Source organism: Peromyscus californicus, unplaced genomic scaffold, assembly GCF_007827085.1.
Source record: "Peromyscus californicus insignis strain IS unplaced genomic scaffold, ASM782708v3 Scaffold_9__1_contigs__length_137607984, whole genome shotgun sequence".
Lineage (NCBI taxonomy): Eukaryota > Metazoa > Chordata > Mammalia > Rodentia > Cricetidae > Peromyscus > Peromyscus californicus.
This window is the reverse complement of record NW_026294617.1, coordinates 43,938,316-43,948,736: the sequence shown is the minus strand read 5'-3', so window position 1 is coordinate 43,948,736 and position 10,421 is coordinate 43,938,316. Positions and strand designations below refer to the sequence as shown.

Here is a 10,421-nt window from a genome sequence, read left to right as displayed (position 1 = left end):
CAATCCCTGGGATCCACATGATGGAAGGTAAGAACCAGCTCCTATGAGTTGCTCTCTGACATCTCTGTACACGTGTTGTGGCACACATAAATACACATAAAATAAATACAATAAAGAAAAAAATTAAATGAAATAGCAAGGCTCATATGCTATCTTAGTGAATGTAAAATTGGTCCAAGGGTTAGAGCCTTCATTCATGTACCCAGGTATGGTAGTGCAGGCCTTTAATCCTAGCACTCAGGAGGCACAAGTGGTGGGTTTCCAATAGTTCAAGCCAGCCTGGTCTACATAATGAGCTTCCAGTTTAGCCAGGGCTATACACCATGACCCTGTCTCAAAAAAAAAAAAAAACCAAAAAAAAAAAAACCAAAAAAAAAAAACCAAACTAACCCTGATGAGCCACACTTTAATAATATACTCTTAAAGTCTTGTCTGGAATTAAAATGAGGCTTGTCAGTCAATAGCATTTCATTCATGGAACAGCATTTGCATATTATCCTCTCTAGCAGGTTTCAAGATAACAAGAGTGACTCTCCAATCCCATTCAAAATACTGTCAGTCCTTCATTGAGAACAGATGGGTACTTCCTAGAAGTCCCTTTGCTCATCCTGAGTTTTGATTCATTTCATTAATTAGAAGATTCTATTGCTTACTCTAAGGCATTTTACCCCTAAACTTTATCCTTTAGTCACAGTCTTTTTCCTCCTCCTGAAAAATGCCTTATCCTTATTCTAAAGAAAATTCTTGATGGTTATAGTAGACTTGCAGCTGGATGTATGAAACAAACCATATAAGCTTCACATTGTGAAAGGTATTAAAATAGATATATTCATCGTAACAATCAAGGGATGAAAAGCTAAAATAAGTAAAGCAATGCATTTTAGAGGTTTTTCTAAATGTTCATCAAATTGTGATCTGGAAACAAAACAATAAAATAATAATAATAGGCCCAAAAGAATGGTTTCCAGATTTAGCCAAGCATAATATGGGATCCCTGAATTATCTCTTAAATAAATATACGACCCACATAGATTTTCAGGGCTGTTCAATTATAAATCATTTTCTACAAGCAAAACTGTAACAGAAAGGATATAACCATTTTCAAATTCTTAGTGTCTGATGGACTAATTGCTTGGGACATTTTCTGAAGCTTGAGATGTTATGAAATACTGTAATTATGGATCCAAATGAAGCAAGTAAAAGTTCTCTATTTGTTGTGAGTTGTAATTTGTGCTCACTTCTTCTAACTCAATGTTCTATCATCTCATTTCCAAAGTAACATAATAGCATGCTGTCACTCCTGACAAAAGGGCCATCATTAACAGGAAGTTCCTGCCTCTTCTGCCGGAGGCAGCATTAACAAGTAGAGTATATTAAACAAACGCAGATCCACTTAAAGAATACGTTAAAGCGGGATGGTGGTGGCACATGCCGTTAATCCCAGCACTCAGGAGGCAGAGGCAGGTGGATCTCCATGAGTTAAAAAAAAAATTAAAAACAAACTTCTTAAATGCAGTGTTTGTACTCTTAAAATTATAATTAATATAAAAATGATAACTTTTAAAAATTAAATTAGGCTTATAACTTTTGTCAGCATTCCTGACCATACTTAACTACAAAAAGCATATAACAGCCTTGTGCTGCCCAGCTAAGGCACAAACCACACTTAAGGGCAGGTCCTATGCCCAGCAGTAGATGATCAACGCAAAATGAACTCAAAGGTATTTTTTTGAGAGTATTTTGTCTCACATTGCTTTGTATGGGCATTTTTACCTTACTGATCCTTTGTTTGTTTACTATGGTTTCTAATTTTGTATTTTTTTATATTTATTTTTACTTTATATAAATCAGTGTTTTGCCTGCAAGTATGTCTGTATGCGGTAATCAGATCCCCTGGAACAGGAATTACAGACAGGTGTGAGCTGTCATGTGGGTGCTGGGCATTGAACCCGGGTCCTCTGGAAGAGCGGCCAGTGTTCTTAACCACTGAGCTATTGCTCCAGCCCCCCGAATTTTGTAGTTTTATTGTGTGTTTGTGTGTGTGTGTGTGTGTGTGTGTGTGTGTGTGTGTCTATCTGTCTGCATGTGTATGCATTTCAAATGCTCTTTCCTTTTTCGTTAGTATGTTCATTTTTTAAAATTCTTATTTGTCTTTTTTATTTGTCTGTTTACTTAAGAGAGAGAGAGAAGGAAAAGGTGTGGAAGGGTGAGGAGGAACTGAAATGAGAGAGAAGAAACTGTAATCAGATTGTATCGTATGAAAAAAAAACCTTTCTTTTCAATAAAAAAGTTTAAAAAAAATCAGTTCTTTGAATTGATATGTAGGTATAATTCAATTCCTAGCAATATCCCAATAAGATGCTTTACAAATGTAGACAGGATTATTCTCAAATTTATATGGAAAAAAACTAGAATAACTAAAATAATCCTTTAAAAGATGGCTAAAATGGAAAAGATAACTGTACCTGATTTTAAGAAATGCTGTGCTACTAACTAATCAACAAATGTATATTATGTATTATATATATTATTTTTAAATATCATCTATTAAGATACCAAGCTACAAACATAACAGAGATCTACTTATAATAAAGGTAAAGAAAGGCACAGTAAAGGATACAGAAAATATACAGCTGTCGTTTGGGCAGAAGGGTGATCACAGAGGTTATGGAATAGAATAGAGAACCTAGAAACAGACCCATATCAACATATGAAGTTTGGGTATAAGAGCAATTAAATGACGGCAAGATAAGGTACAGGTAAACTGGCTAGTCTTGGGTTAAAAGAACACACACACACACACACACATCCCTAAACCTCCTGATATACAAAAGTATATTCAAAATGGATCATGGTCTTAAATGTAAACTATAAAAATATATTTTGAGTGGGAAACCCACCAGGTGAAAATCTTCAGTATATAACCTAGTACAAGAGGTCCAATATTTTGTTCTAGTTTAGTCTTCTGTTGCTGTGATAAAACTCCTTGACCAAAGGCAATCTGGAGAGGAAAGGGTTTATTATAGGTTTACACTTCCCAGTCACAACACATCATGAAGGAAAGTCAGGGCAGGAACTCAAGTAGAAACTGTGGGAGAATGCTGCTCACGGGCTTATTCCCTTGGCTCATGCTCATCTTGTTCTCTTATACAGCCCAGATCACGTTGGGCCCTCTGATATCAATCATCAATAAAGTCAATCTCTTACACGTCAGTCCTACCTGGGTAATTCCTCAATTAAGGTTCCATGTTCTTGGGTAACTCTAGATTGTGTCAAGTTGACAATAAAAGCTCACCAGCACAACTTGATACAAAAAGCATGATCTGTGTCTGAGTTTGGATTTCTATTGGTATGAAGAGACACCATGACCACAGCAACTCTTATAAAGGAAAACATTTAACTGGGGCTGGCTTACAGTTTAGTTCATTATCATGGCAGCATGGCATGGCAGCATGCAGGCAGACATGGTGCTGGGGAAGGAGCTGAGATTTCTACAGGCTGCAGGGAGACACTGTGTCACTGGGCATGGCTTGAACATATATGAGACCTCAAAGCCCATCTCCACAGTGACACACTTACTCCAACAAGGCCACACCTCCTAATAGTGCCACTCCCTATGGGCCAAGCATTCAAACACATGAGTCTATGGGGGCATACCTATTCAAACCACCATAATCTGTAAATAAAAATCTTGACAACCTGAGCTTCAACAAAATTAAACATCTTTGCTTCAAAAAAAAATCCAAACCTGTGAAAATTATTAAAAACACAAGCTACATATCAGGAGAAAATATTTTCAGATCATATATATGGTCAGTAGCCAAATTATATAAATAATTCTGAACTGGCCAGGCAGTGGTGGCTCATGCCTTTAATCGAGGTCAGCCTGGTCTACAGAACTAGTTCCAGGACAGCCAGGGCTCAAGGAAACCTTGTCTCAAAAAAACCAAAAGAAAAAAAAAAGAATTCTGAAAACTCAACAATTTACAAACAATTAGAAGAAGAACAAAGAACACGAAGAAACATTTGACCTAAAAGGACACACAGATACTGGTAATTTCTTTTTCTGTTGCCATGATAAAATACTCTGAGAAAAGCAATTTACAGGAGGAGGAGTTTACTCTGGCTCACAGTTCAACAGTACAATGCATTAAGGCAGGCATGTTAAGGAGACAGAAGCCTGAAGCTGCTGGTCACCATCGGGAAGTAGAGAGTGTTGAACACATCCTGCTGGTCAGCTCTCCTTCTCTACACAGCTCAGGATCCCAGCAACAGAATGGTGTCACCCACAGTGGGCAGGTCTTCCCACCTCAACTGTAATCAAGATAATGCCCTTCGAGCATGATCAGAAGTCCACCTCCCATGTAATTCTACATTCTATTAAACTGACAGTTACAACTAACCAAATAACAAATGAGCATATGATATTCTCTATTATTGATTTTAAAAAAAAAAATACAAATTAAATCTCCAGTGTGATCACTACACCTACTGACATTCCCAAACGCTGGTAAAGATTTGGAAAAGTAGATCACTCAGCTAAGTGGATACTGCAGGTAAGAATATAAAATTGTATATCCACTCTAAGAAACAATTTATCATCTCTTAACAACTAAACCTACCGTAGGTCCTTGGGTATTTATATTACAAAATAAAAACATATGTTCATGTAAATGCCTTGTATGTGTTAGCCAAAATCTGGGAATAATACATATACAGTTCAAAAGATGAATGATTAAATGAACTGGTACATTCACAACATAGATTATTATCCAGTAATAAAACTCAAGAAATTTGTTGGGTAGTGGTGGTGCACACTTTTAATCCCAGCACTAGGGATAGAATGTTTTAAAAATATTTTTACGCCGGGCAGTGGTGGCGCACGCCTTTAATCCCAGCACTCGAGAGGCAGAGGCAGGCAGATCTCTGTGAGTTCGAGGCCAGCCTGGGCTACCAAGTGAGTTCCAGGAAAGGCTCAAAGCTACACAAAGAAACCCTGTCTCGAAAAACCAAAAAAAAAAAAAAAAAAAATTTACTAATGAATTACTTTTTACATTAAATAGTGTTTCCATAAATTACACAGCTTTCATCATAAGGTGTCAAAACTACAAGTTTTAAACCACACACACACCACCACCACCACCACTTTCCAAGATCCTAGATCTAACATTCCTAAGACCACTTTCTTTTATTCTCTGCTCTAACTCAATACAAAATCTGAACCTAGCCACATTGGCCCAAAATGACCTGAAAAATTAAGTTTATTTTCTCTGGCAATGACAACCTGTACTTGGAAATATAAAACTGTTATTCTGAATAAATTTCAAAGTCCCGAAGTACTAAAATGACTTTGCTGAAACAGAACAAAGTGAGCTGTTAGTGCTGGGGAAAGGGCTGTTATCCGGAAAGAACAGCATGCTCTCCAGCCCCTGCACTGCCACTTCTGCTGTGCAAATTAAACAAGGCTGGTTTCTTTACTTTGTGTCCAGTGGTAATAGAGATCTCCTGGAGCTAAAACCTTGCAATGTCTTCATTTCGTCATCATTTTAAAAACAAGGGATTAGCTTTCTCTGTGTGGACTGACTTTCCACTACTTTGCTGCTGTGACTTACCCACAACCCCTAGCAAAAAAAGCAAAAGAAATTTGTTTATTTTTTCTAACAAGAGGACATGATAAGTCCATAAAATGAGTTGACACTCACAAGAGGAGGAGATACACAATCATTGCTTTGCTGATCCTTCAGTTCTGTTTTCGATGTGAACTGTAAGAGTAAAAGAACGCTGCACTCGACTTGCAGAATACTGGCTGAAGCTTCTAGCAACACTGCTGGTTATCTGAGGTCAGGGACAGGTAGGCATCTGCTCAGCCCAGAGAAAGAACAGATTCAGAGATGGTGTCAAATGCACTCAAAAGGAATTGTAGAGTCCAGCAAAAGACAAATGGGACACAGATGCCCCATGGGCCTCTTGTACATTTTCTGTCACTTAAGGAGATGGAAGTCTGAGAAGTGCTCTGTGCTCAGCTAGAAACTGTGATAAAAAGAACCAGGAAATGAAAGTCAAAGATTATCTTCCTTCTTCCCTAAGATTCCCTGAGGAGATGAGACCAACAAAAGGAGACTTAATCTTTGCCTGTAAGCAGGCAAGAGACTCCAACTTGAGCTTATTAGCATCATCATTCTTCTCCACTCTTTCCTTTGATGGCCATCTCTCTCACCTCCTTTTTATTTCCTCCAAGTGTCCTTTCTCTGGTACTGCTCATTTGCCATTAATGGTACAGTGAAGACAGTCTAATGCACATTTTCACATCCTAATGCACTCAACACCCATTATCATATCACACAGCGAAAGGACGGAGAGAAAGAAGAAAGGCTCTCTCGCCTCTCCTCTCTGATTTCGGCACTAGCCCTCCTTGCCTATACACAGGAAAAGAAAATAAAGAAAACACAGCAGGGCTTCTTTAGAAAGAAGAACCAGACTATAAAGTAACAGAAAAAAAGTTAAGAGACAAGAAAGAATGAAAGAAGAAAAAAAGGCTTTGAAAGACATCTCTGTCACTGTACACTGATTCATCCACCTCAAGTCTTTTTTCCTCAAGGACAAAAACGTGGAGCACATTTTCTAAGCCATTATGAAAAAAGTCCCTTTTCTCTATCATAAAAATGAATCAATTCTAATTTGAATTATTACTATTATCAATACAAATTATGCATGATAATTATCCTTAAGGGAAGTGCTTATGAACACAAGTGGTTCAGATTTTAGATTTTCTCAGACTTTGGATTGTATGTATATGTAAAATGAGATTTCTGAACTAAGACCCAAGTCTAAATACAATATCCATTCATGTTTTACACCTGTGTTAAATGCCTAGCCTAAATGTGATCCTACACAACATCTTAGTAAGTGCATGCATGAAACAGAAATTCATAATGCAAAATTTACATTTGTAGATAATATAAGCACTTGAAAATTTCCAGCTTTTGAAGCATTTTGCATTTCATATCAGGGATGTCCAATCTGAATATTCATATATTTAACATGATTCTCTATAGAATAACATATGCAAGTGGGCAACACAGAATACTGCCTGATGATTAGGTAATTAAATAAATATGGACAATGCAGATAACACATAGGTGAAAAGTTTCAGAAAAGAAAGACTTATTTTTGAAGACCTTCTAAGTTTGGGGGTGTCCATACACATTTTGGTTGCTTTATAGTCAAACCACCAGAAGAGCACATGACACTAATGGATATAAAAGTATTTTTTTATGTAAGTGTATCTAACTTAGGTCTGAAAAAAAGCACAAAGCTATACTTTACCTTCTACACATTGGGCAGGACAAGGCTCCAGCTAGTAGACTTGTCCCTGGTGTCGACAGCTGAGCCTCTCTGGCTGTCCCTACTTCTCTGCATTGCCAGCATAGTCCTGCCATCCTTACCTCTCACCATGTCAACATGACAAAAGCACCCCCCAGCTCTAAGTCTAGAGAAGAACTCAGCTCTCAGGAACCAACCCTAGGTCCACGTCTTTGACACAAAACTCCACCTTTGACGACCTCCAGTACCCAGGGATTCCGGTCTTCAACTCTCCACTCTCACACGGACAACTTGCAGGAGTCAGTTCTCTTTCCATCATGGGTCCCAGGGGTCCAAATGAGATCATCAAATCTGGCAGCAGATACCTATACCAGCCGAACCACCTCTGGCCTCCTGGGCACTGTCTTATATGAAACTGAAATCATACCACTGTCTGGTAGATGTTTAATGTTTCTTCCTTTTCTTTCCGACAAGTGATTAGGATCTGAAATATGGGTTTTTGCTTTTAGTTTTTTTTTGTTTGTTTTTGTTTTATGATTTCTTTTCTTCCCTCTCCCACACTTAAGCTATTTCACAAAAGGAACACAGTTCAAGTGAGAGGAAGACCTTGAATTTGTTCAAACCCATGGAAGAACTATTTTTGAGGTATCAGCATAGTCAAGCTTCCTATGTGCTTAGCATTTAACAGTTAACTTCAAAGGTAAAGAAAACTGCATGCAGTGATTTAAAGGATCTCTTCTGGTAACTACACTTCCTTTAAAATTTCCATAAATCTGGATGGTGGGCAGCAAGAACAGCACCAAGTCAAATCGATGCTGTGATTAATGGTAACAGGCCATCCACAGCAGCCGGAACAGTGGCAAAAGCCCATCTGAATCTGAGCATGGTTTTCAATGGAGAGTGATAAATTACAAGTTAATGAAGAGCTGGCTGTAAGGCTGAGGTACAGCTCTATTTCAGACATGCCTGAGACATTCAATTCCGAGCAGGATAAGGGGAGCAGGGAGTTGATGCTAGACTTGCTAGAGAAGCTGTATCAATAGGAACAGCTAAGGTATAAGGTTGTAACTCACAATTCATGTCAATAATTTTTGAAGAGGTGATTTTTAATTATTATATTAACAATATATGGATTGTAAAACTAAATATAGAAAAAATGCCTTTGCCTGAGAACAGATGTAAAGTAATAGGGAGGGTAGCATAAAAAACAAGAATTGCTTGTTAACTAGACTAAACGAATTATGAATATGAAATTAAAGCTTTAAGACAGCTCAGCAAATAAAGATACTCATTGCCAAGCTTGACAACCTGAGTTAGATTGCCAAGACCCACACGATAGAAGAGAACCAACTCCCATAAGTCATCCTCTGACCTTTGCATGCTGTGGCTCATGCTGGAGCGTGCACACACAGATTTTTTTAAATATGAAATTGAGACAAATGGGCGAATTTACCTTTCCTTGGGATGTTATACAGGCACTGTTATTAAAGTACTATTAGAATCACTATCAGTACTAGTATTAAGTTCTTACTTAAAAACTTACGTTTTCTTATAAATAAGCAAAGATATGGAGGATGTGGTCATTTGGTTCTCTAGATGCAGCTGTCAGGCTTTCCCTTGCTGCCCTGGCTGCCTTGAGTTAAAAAAGACTGTCAGTCAGATAGCCAGCTAGACTATTCTAGGCCAGCATCTGCCATTTTGCACACTTCTGAGGGGTCCTGAACAAATGGCACAATGACCACAGATGCCTGCTCTGGCTCCTGAGGATGCAGCCATAGCCAGAACTGTTTCAAACCATTTGTACCAGAGTTTCTGCTACTGTGGCCTAAGTAAACTCTAGATGACCTAGGCCAGAGACAGGCAGCATTTTCCATGGTGGCCTAGCAAAGTGTCTGTTACAGACCAGCACAAAGGGGACATTGTCTTGTTTGGTGCCAAGACAAAACCGTTTGCGTGGGAGGTTGGCTGTGGTTCCAGCAAACACCTTTTCTCTGGCTACATAAACGGGCTGTGTGCTCACTCGGGGAGCTGTGTTTCCTCCCTCAGTTTGCCACACTGGGCTCAAGAAACGGCTTCTTCCCAGTGGTGTCCTCTCGTCCACATTCGCTGGCCCAGGCTGAGCTGCTAACAAGAACAGAGACAGTGGAACGGATCAGCGGCAGCAGCCATGGCTGAGCAGCCAGGACACTGCGTCACAGAAGCAGCAGAGCAGCCAGCTGCTCAACAGCTGGAGTAAAGCAGAGCTGGAGGGTCAACAGTCCAGGCTGTAAAAGCAGCAGAGTGGCAGCTGCAAAGGAGGTGGAGCCACTGAACTGTGCACGTGACCACAAAGGTAGCAAAGGAGCATTAGTAACTGCCCCAGACAGACAGTGGCAACTCAAACAACGGCCATAGCAACAAGAGGCCACTGAACAAGCCAAGCCAGGGCAAGAACAAGAGGAAGCATGGGAGGACACACAGCACAGGACGCTGGAGCCTGTGAGGGACCAGAGAATTGCAGGCCCTGGTCACTAGAAGACTTACAGAAAGTGTAAGGCCTTTATGGCCAGGGGTCTTCAGGGAGTCCCAGGCCTAGGAGCTTTAACAGTGGTCACCATCAAGAGCTTAGGAATCCCAGCTTCCTAGGTCTACACAAGAGCAAAATACTTGTAAAGCTAAGGGTCTTCGTACTCTAAGCTCGCACAGGAACTCTAACAACTTCCAAAGCTAAGGCTCCTGCTACTCAAGGCCTGCCTGAGAGTTGAATACTGCAGAGAGCTACCCACTTTTGTTCCTGCCTGCCTACTACCAACACTCAAAACTGCTAAGAGATAAACCCTGGACAGCTTCCCCTTGCCTCCCCACAATTCCATCTGCACAGAACAAAGGACAAAACTGACTGGTAACTGATTAAAATCGTATCTAAACACCAGTGTGGCGGTGCTCACCTTTAACCCCGGCACTCAGGAGGCAAAGGAAGGCAGATCACCGCGAGTTCCAGACCTGTGTGGTCTATATAGTGAGTTCCAACCAAGTCTACAATTAGATTCTGTCTAAAGCAAAATCAAACAGCAGCTGGCACATAGTGAATGGTGAGAACTGATGTATGTGAAAATGCA

The 10,421-nt window shown here is 39.6% G+C and overlaps 1 protein-coding gene across 3 annotated transcripts in view; it reads right to left on the bottom strand.

The window, feature by feature from the left end:
• Positions 1-10,421, bottom strand: part of Lekr1 (leucine, glutamate and lysine rich 1) — a 184,869-nt gene that overhangs the window by 170,731 nt on the left and 3,717 nt on the right. The gene's annotated exons all lie outside the window — the stretch shown is intronic.